The sequence below is a fragment of the Thermobia domestica genome, chromosome 1, assembly GCF_964235325.1.
Source record: "Thermobia domestica chromosome 1, izTheDome1.hap1.1, whole genome shotgun sequence".
Lineage (NCBI taxonomy): Eukaryota > Metazoa > Arthropoda > Insecta > Zygentoma > Lepismatidae > Thermobia > Thermobia domestica.
This window is the reverse complement of record NC_137454.1, coordinates 143,736,079-143,743,926: the sequence shown is the minus strand read 5'-3', so window position 1 is coordinate 143,743,926 and position 7,848 is coordinate 143,736,079.

Genomic DNA, 7,848 nt, shown 5'->3' with positions numbered 1-7,848 from the left:
AACCATGCAGATCGTTTGTTCATCGTTTGTTCACGATTGTTCACATAAAATTTTCGTTTGTTCACGATTTATAAACAATTTATACGAAAAACAAAATGGGCGGTGCCAACTTCACGTACCTGAAAATTATTGGAAATCGAAAATTAACCATGCAGATCGTTTGTTCATCGTTTGTTCACGATTGTTCACTAAAAATTTTCGTTTGTTCACGATTTATAAACAATTTATACGAAAAACAAAATGGGCGGTGCCAACTTCACGCGCAGAACCCATTTTCAGAAATCGAAAATAAACCATGCAGATCGTTTGTTCATCGTTTGTTCACGATTGTTCACATAAAATTTTCGTTTGTTCACGATTTATAAACAATTTATACGAAAAACAAAATGGGCGGTGCCAACTTCACGTACCTGAAAATTATTGGAAATCGAAAATAAACCATGCAGATCGTTTGTTCACGATTGTTCACATAAAATTTTTGTTTGTTCACGATTTATAAACAATTTATACGAAAAACAAAATGGGCGGTGGCAACTTCACGTACCTGAAAATTATTGGAAATCGAAAATTAACCATGCAGATCGTTTGTTCATCGTTTGTTCACGATTGTTCACATAAAATTTTCGTTTGTTCACGATTTATAAACAATTTATACGAAAAACAAAATGGGCGGTGCCAACTTCACGCAGCAGAACCCATTTTCAGAAATCAAAAATAAACCATGCAGATCGTTTGTTCATCGTTTGTTCACGTTTGTTCACATAAAATTTTCGTTTGTTCACAATTTATAAACATTTTATACGAAAAACAAAATGGCCGGTGCCAACTTCACGCAGCAGAACCCATTTTCAGAAATCAAAAATAAACCATGCAGATCGTTTGTTCATCGTTTGTTCACGATTGTTCACATAAAATTTTCGATTGTTCACGATTTATAAACAATTTATACGAAAAACAAAATGGGCGGTACCAACTTCACGTACCTGAAAATTATTGGAAATCGAAAATTAACCATGCAGATCGTTTGTTCATCGTTTGTTCACGATTGTTCACTAAAAATTTTCGTTTGTTCACGATTTATAAACAATTTATACGAAAAACAAAATGGGCGGTGCCAACTTCACACAGCAGAACCCATTTTCAGAAATCGAAAATAAACCATGCAGATCGTTTGTTCATCGTTTGTTCACGATTGTTCACATAAAATTTTCGTTTGTTCACGATTTATAAACAATTTATACGAAAAACAAAATGGGCGGTGCCAACTTCACGTACCTGAAAATTATTGGAAATCAAAAATTAACCATGCAGATCGTTTGTTCATCGTTTGTTCACGATTGTTCACATAAAATTTTCGTTTGTTCACAATTTATAAACATTTTATACGAAAAACAAAATGGGCGGTGCCAACTTCACGCAGCAGAACCCATTTTCAGAAATCGAAAATAAACCATGCAGATCGTTTGTTCATCGTTTGTTCACGATTGTTCACATAAAATTTTCGTTTGTTGACGATTTATAAACAATTTATACGAAAAACAAAATGGGCGGTGCCAACTTCACGCAGCAGAACCCATTTTCAGAAATCGAAAATAAACCATGCAGATCGTTTGTTCATCGTTTGTTCACGATTGTTCACATAAAATTTTCGTTTGTTCACGATTTATAAACAATTTATACGAAAAACAAAATGGGCGGTGCCAACTTCACGTACCTGAAAATTATTGGAAATCGAAAATTAACCATGCAGATCGTTTGTTCATCGTTTGTTCACGATTGTTCACTAAAAATTTTCGTTTGTTCACGATTTATAAACAATTTATACGAAAAACAAAATGGGCGGTGCCAACTTCACGCGCAGAACCCATTTTCAGAAATCGAAAATAAACCATGCAGATCGTTTGTTCATCGTTTGTTCACGATTGTTCACTAAAAATTTTCGTTTTTTTTTCATGATTTATAAACAATTTATACGAAAAACAAAATGGGCGGTGCCAACTTCACGTACCTGAAAATTATTGAAAATCGAAAATTAACCATGCAGATCGTTTGTTCGTCGTTTGTTCACGATTGTTCACAAAAATTGTTCGTTTGTTGACGATTTATAAACAATTTATACGAAAATCAAAATGGGCAATGCCAACTTCACGTACCTGAAAATTATTGGAAATCGAAAATAAACCATGTAGATCGCTTGTTTATCGTTTGTTCAAGATTGTTAACTTAAAGTTCTTTTTTTGTAGGGAAATTTTCTATGAGCGAAATTCACTCAGCAAACTTTACGTACGGGGTATAGGCATAGTTGTTTGTCCTCGAAGCAGGCCCGGAACTAGACGGAGGGCTAGGAGGAGCCTGGCCGAAACCTAAACTTTGGCTGCAACACGTAAGAATGATATTAGCTTAAATCACTTATACAATGCCTTATCTTTAATTTGGCAGCAGAACGAAGTTTGTATCTCAGTTCCATGATGAGATATTACCGCATAAGCATAAGTAGTCGTAGTTGCGTGGCCGCCATATTGATGACGTAATTTCAGGCGGTTGCCCACGTGGGACTTTTTAGGACTTTTGTGTGAAGTATCAGGGGAGTCCATAGAATGTGTTGAAATGAAAATTTGATTTCTCATTTTTTTTTCCGTCTCCAACCCTAATTTTCCTACACTATAACGGATTTTGTACCTCAAGAATTTATGTAGCCCACTGTACACAGAACCTATCTACGTAAGGCTAATTTTCTTTGAAATTTTACTCCATTTCTCTAAGATTTCCTGACCAAAATATTTATTATTCATGACTGAAAATCACAATAATTATTTTATTAATAGCTATATCTCAGTTCATGTTCAGTAAGGACCAGTAAAAAATTTAACTTACTTCAAGTTGGCGACCACACTTGTAGCCACCACACTAATATTAACAAATCTTTTTGTGCTCAATTTGTGCTAATTTATGCTGCAGTTATCAGAATTTGTGCTACAATAGTTACGGAACTAAGTGAAAAAGAAAGTTGGTCGCCAATTTGATGTCAAGATAGCGATCACATTGTGAAAAACAATTCATACCATAGAGATATTAGCAAATTATTTTGTGCTCAATTTGTGCTGATTCATCCAGCAGTTATTAACATTTTTTTGCTGCAATAATTACAAAAGGAAGAAAAAACAAAACAGGTTGGTCGCCAAACTGACGACCAGTTAGCTACCACATCGCGGAAAAACAATCCCAAACGCACTATACCAACAACTTATTTCGTGCTCAATTTGTGCTAATACATCTGCAAATTTTCGAATGTGTCCCGCAATAGTTACACAATAAAATAGAAAAGAAAGTTGGTGGCCAAATTGACGTCAAGTTAGCGACCACATTGTGAAAACCAACCCCTACAATACAGATATTAACAAAAAAATTTTGTGCTCAATTTATGCTGATTTATGCTGCAGTTATTAGAAGTTTTTGCTGCAATAATTACAGAATGAAGAAAAAACGAAACCGGTAGGACACCAAGATGACGTCCGGCTAGGAAGGGAAATATTAAAATTTCAGCACCACCCATTCTACACTTGAAAGATGAAATTAATGCTTCCGATGGAAGTGTCTCCCGATGCTTGTATTTGTGCAGCACAAAGCAGAATTTGTGCTCGCACAGTTAATTAGATACAAGGTATTACTAAAAAGTAGAGGGAAATATTAAAATTTCAGCGACCACCCTTTCTACACTTGAAAGAGGAAATTAATGCTTCCGATGTAAGTGTCTCCCGATGCTTGTATTTGTGCAGCACAAAACAGAATTTGTGCTCGCACAGTTAATTAGATACAACGCATTAATAAAAAGTAGAGGGAAGTATACAATTTCTGCGACCACCTTTCTACACTTGAAAGAGGAAATTAATGCTTGCGATGGAAGTGTCTCTCGATGCTTGTATTTGTGAAGCACAAAGCAGAATTTGTGCTCGCACAGTTAATTAGATACAAGGCATTAATTAAAAGTAGAGGGAAATATTATAATTAAGCGACCGCCTTTTCTACACTTGAAAGAGGAAATTAATGCTTGAGATGGAAGTGTCTCTCGATGCTTGTATTTGTGCAGCACAAAGCAGAATTTGTGCTCGCACAGTTAATTAGATACAAGGTATTAATAAAAAGTAGAGGGAAATATTAAAATTTTAGCGACCACCCTTTCTACACTTGAAAGAGGAAATTAATGCTTGCGATGTAAGTGTCTTCCGATGCTTGTATTTGTGCAGCACAAAGCAGAATTTGAGCTCGCAAAGTTAATTAGATACAAAGCATTAATAAAAATAGAATGAAATATTAAAATTTCTGCGACCACCTTTCTACACTTGAAAGAGAAAATTAATGCTTGCGATGGAAGTGTCTTCCGATGCTTGTATTTGTGCAGCACTAAGCTGAATTTGTGCTCGCACAGTTAATTAGATACAAGGCATTAATAAAAAGTAGAGGGAAATATTAAAATTTAAGCGACCACCCTTTCTACACTTGGAGGAAATTAATGCTTGCGATGCATCGAGAGACACTTCCATCACAGTGGCGACCAACCTGTTTTGTTTTTTCTTCATTTTGTAATTATTGCAGCAAAAAATGTTCATAACTGAAGTCTCATATAGCTTCGATGCTGAAACTAAAATATATTAGTATCCCCTAAAAATTATTTTAATTTGATTTGAGTTCAGCATCCCTTTCAGCATCGAAGCTATATGAGACTTGGATCTACAGCTTAATGTGGGATCCCAACCACATAAGCTCCCGCCGGCAATTGAACCCGGGTCTCCCACGCCAAAGTCGCATATACTAACCGAATAGCCACGAGGAGCTCCAGAAAAAAGGCGAATGTGTATTGTATTGAATTGTCAATAATACTCAAATATAATCTTGTTCGCTTTCTTTTACTGCGGAGCTCCCTCGTGGCTAAGCGGTAAGCGTACGTGCCTTTTGCATGGGAGACCCGTGTTCAATTTCCGGCGGTAGCTCATGTAGTTCGGATCCCACGTAAAGCCACAGGTCCAAATCTCACGTAGCCTCGCTGCTGAAAAGGATGCTGAACTCAAATCAAATTAAAATAATTTTTAGGGGATACTAATATATTTTCATTATTGCTATTATTATTTCGAATATAACTTCCAGTAGACCCGCGTAGCGTAGCCACTAATGCTCTCGTCTTCGATGCGTGCGTTCCCAGGTTCGATTCCTGGTGAGGCACTCGGTAGAAAAAGCTTTTCCAGGCCAGCAATCCACAATGAGGGTTTCCTGGGTTTTCCCATTCACACCAGGCAAACGCCGGGGTAGTCCTATCTTACAGATTCCTTTCTTCCTTCCCTTTCTCCGGATAGTGTGCTCGTCGAGGGACGTCATCCTTCTTACGTAATGAGCTAAATGGCCAAAGCCCAGAAATCTAAATCCTACATCCCTAAATATAACTTCCCTTTTCCACTTCGAAATCCAATGAGAAGTTAGTTATCTTACAGTGCAATTACAATTCTAACCGAATTCTTGCACAAAGAACGTAAGAATCTGCACTGGGTAATATTTTCCTTCTCTTTTTGTGTTACATTGTTTTTTTGTATGTATTGTCATCGGTGATTTCAAATTTGAAATCCGTTTTCCTGTAATGCTACAGTTTTCATGCAATTTCAAACTTGTAATCTTTCCGGAGAAACTTTGGCATGTTGCGTAAATGTTTTTACTTCTGTGTCAGTAGTTTATCAATTTGTACTGTAATCTGAAGTAATCCTGTCATTGCTCTCAACAGCCAAAACCAACAACTACTAGTAGTAGTACTATAATAATAATAATAATAATAATAATAATAATAATAATAATAATAATAATAATAATAATAATAATAATATCAACAATGGTTAAAGTAATTTATTGACGTTAACTAGGAAGAATAATCTTTTAAGACGTGCCTGAAGTTGGCCCCCTCACTTCTCCCAAATTACACCAAACGTCGCACATCGTTAGTGCATCGTTAGTGCACTAAGAACTAACGTTAGTGCTATCGATTTTACGAGTTATTGAAGATTTTGGTGCGAGGCCTAACTTCATATTAAATTAATTCTCCCGCCCATCGTTATGAAGACAGATTTTCACCAAACTTATCACACCGTTAGTGCATCATTAGTGCACTAAAACGCACTAAGAACTAACGTTAATGTTACCATATGTTGGGATTTATTTGAGATTTTTGGTGGAGGTCAACTTCAGAAATATTACATTGCATACAAATTGATGTAGAAACATGGGGTTAATTTCAACTGTTAGACCATCGTTAGTACACTTAAACGCACTAAACAATGTTAGTGTTACCACATTTTGGATTTTTTGCAAGATTTTTGGTGGGGCACACCTTCAGAATTATCAATTCCATACAAACTGTTAGTGTTTTCTAGAAGCACTAAAAGTAAGAATGTACTAACGAATTGCACTAAATTTTTCGTTATCGCTTGAAGTGGGACAAGTTCAAGCTGACCACCAAAAATATTTTACTTGTAGCACCTACACTAATGAAGCACTAACGTTAGGGGCTGGTGCACAAAGAAGCACTAACGATTGCACCAGAAGAGATCATTATTGCCTTGAATTTTGCGAAAATTTGATGCAGTGAAAAATTCTCCATAAATTTCTTATGTGAGTTTCGTGTCATGTAATTCGTCATAACTACACTAATAGTGAAGCATTAACGAACTTTAGTGTTTTCTAGGACCACTATTTCCTTTAGTACTTAAAGTTGGAACCAAGTTCACGCTGGCCCCCAAAGGTTTTCTAACTGTAGCACTTACACCCATCAAGTACTAGCGATAGGTGTTGGCGCAGTAAGAAGCACTAAGGATGCACTAACGAATGGCACTAATTTTTTCGTTAGTGCTTGAAGTAGCTGGGGCAGCGTAAACTTGGCCTCCCAAAAGGTCTCTATTTGTAACACGTACACTAATGAAGAACTAACTTTAGTCGTTGATGCACTAAGAAGCACTAACGATTCACTAACGATTGACATTAAATTATCGTTAGTGCATCATGTGGGGGCCAAGTTCGTGGACGTCGTTAATACTTCATTAGTGTAGGTGCTACCAGTGAAAATCTTTTGTGGGAACAATTTCACGCTGGCCCAGCCTCTTAAAGCACTAACGAAAAAATTAGTGCCATTCGTTAATGCATCGTTAGTGCTCCTAGATATCACTAGCAGTTTTGATAGTGCTTCACTATTAATGCAGTTATGGCCAATTACATATTATGAAACTCACAAAAGAAATTTATGGGATATTTTTCATTGCGCAAATTTCCGCCAAATTCAAAAGCACTAATGACCTCTTCTAGTGCAATCGTTAGTGCATCGTTAGTACTTCTTTGTGCACAAACTCCTAACGTTAGTGCTTTATTAGTGTAGGTGCTACAAGGAAAATATCTTTGGTAGTCAGCGTGAACCCGATCCCCACTTCAAGCATTCACGAAACAATTAATGCTATTCATTAGTATAAAAAATTAGTGCTATTATACATCGTTAGTACTTGTAGAAAACACTAACAGTTTGTATGAAATTTGATATTTCTGAAGTTGTACCCCAACCAAAAATCTTGAATAAATCCCAAAATGTGATAACACTAACTTTAGTGCTTACTGCGTGTACTAACGATGAACTAACGGTTGCTGTTAACCCCAAGCTCCTACGTATATTTGTATGGAATGTGATATTTCATATCCCTCCTCCAAATCTTAAATAAATCCCAAAATATGGTAAGAAAAACGTTAGTGCTTAGTGCGTTTAAGTGCACAAATGATACACTGGCGGTTGCCGTTAACTCCAAGTTTCTACGTTAATTTGTATGGAAT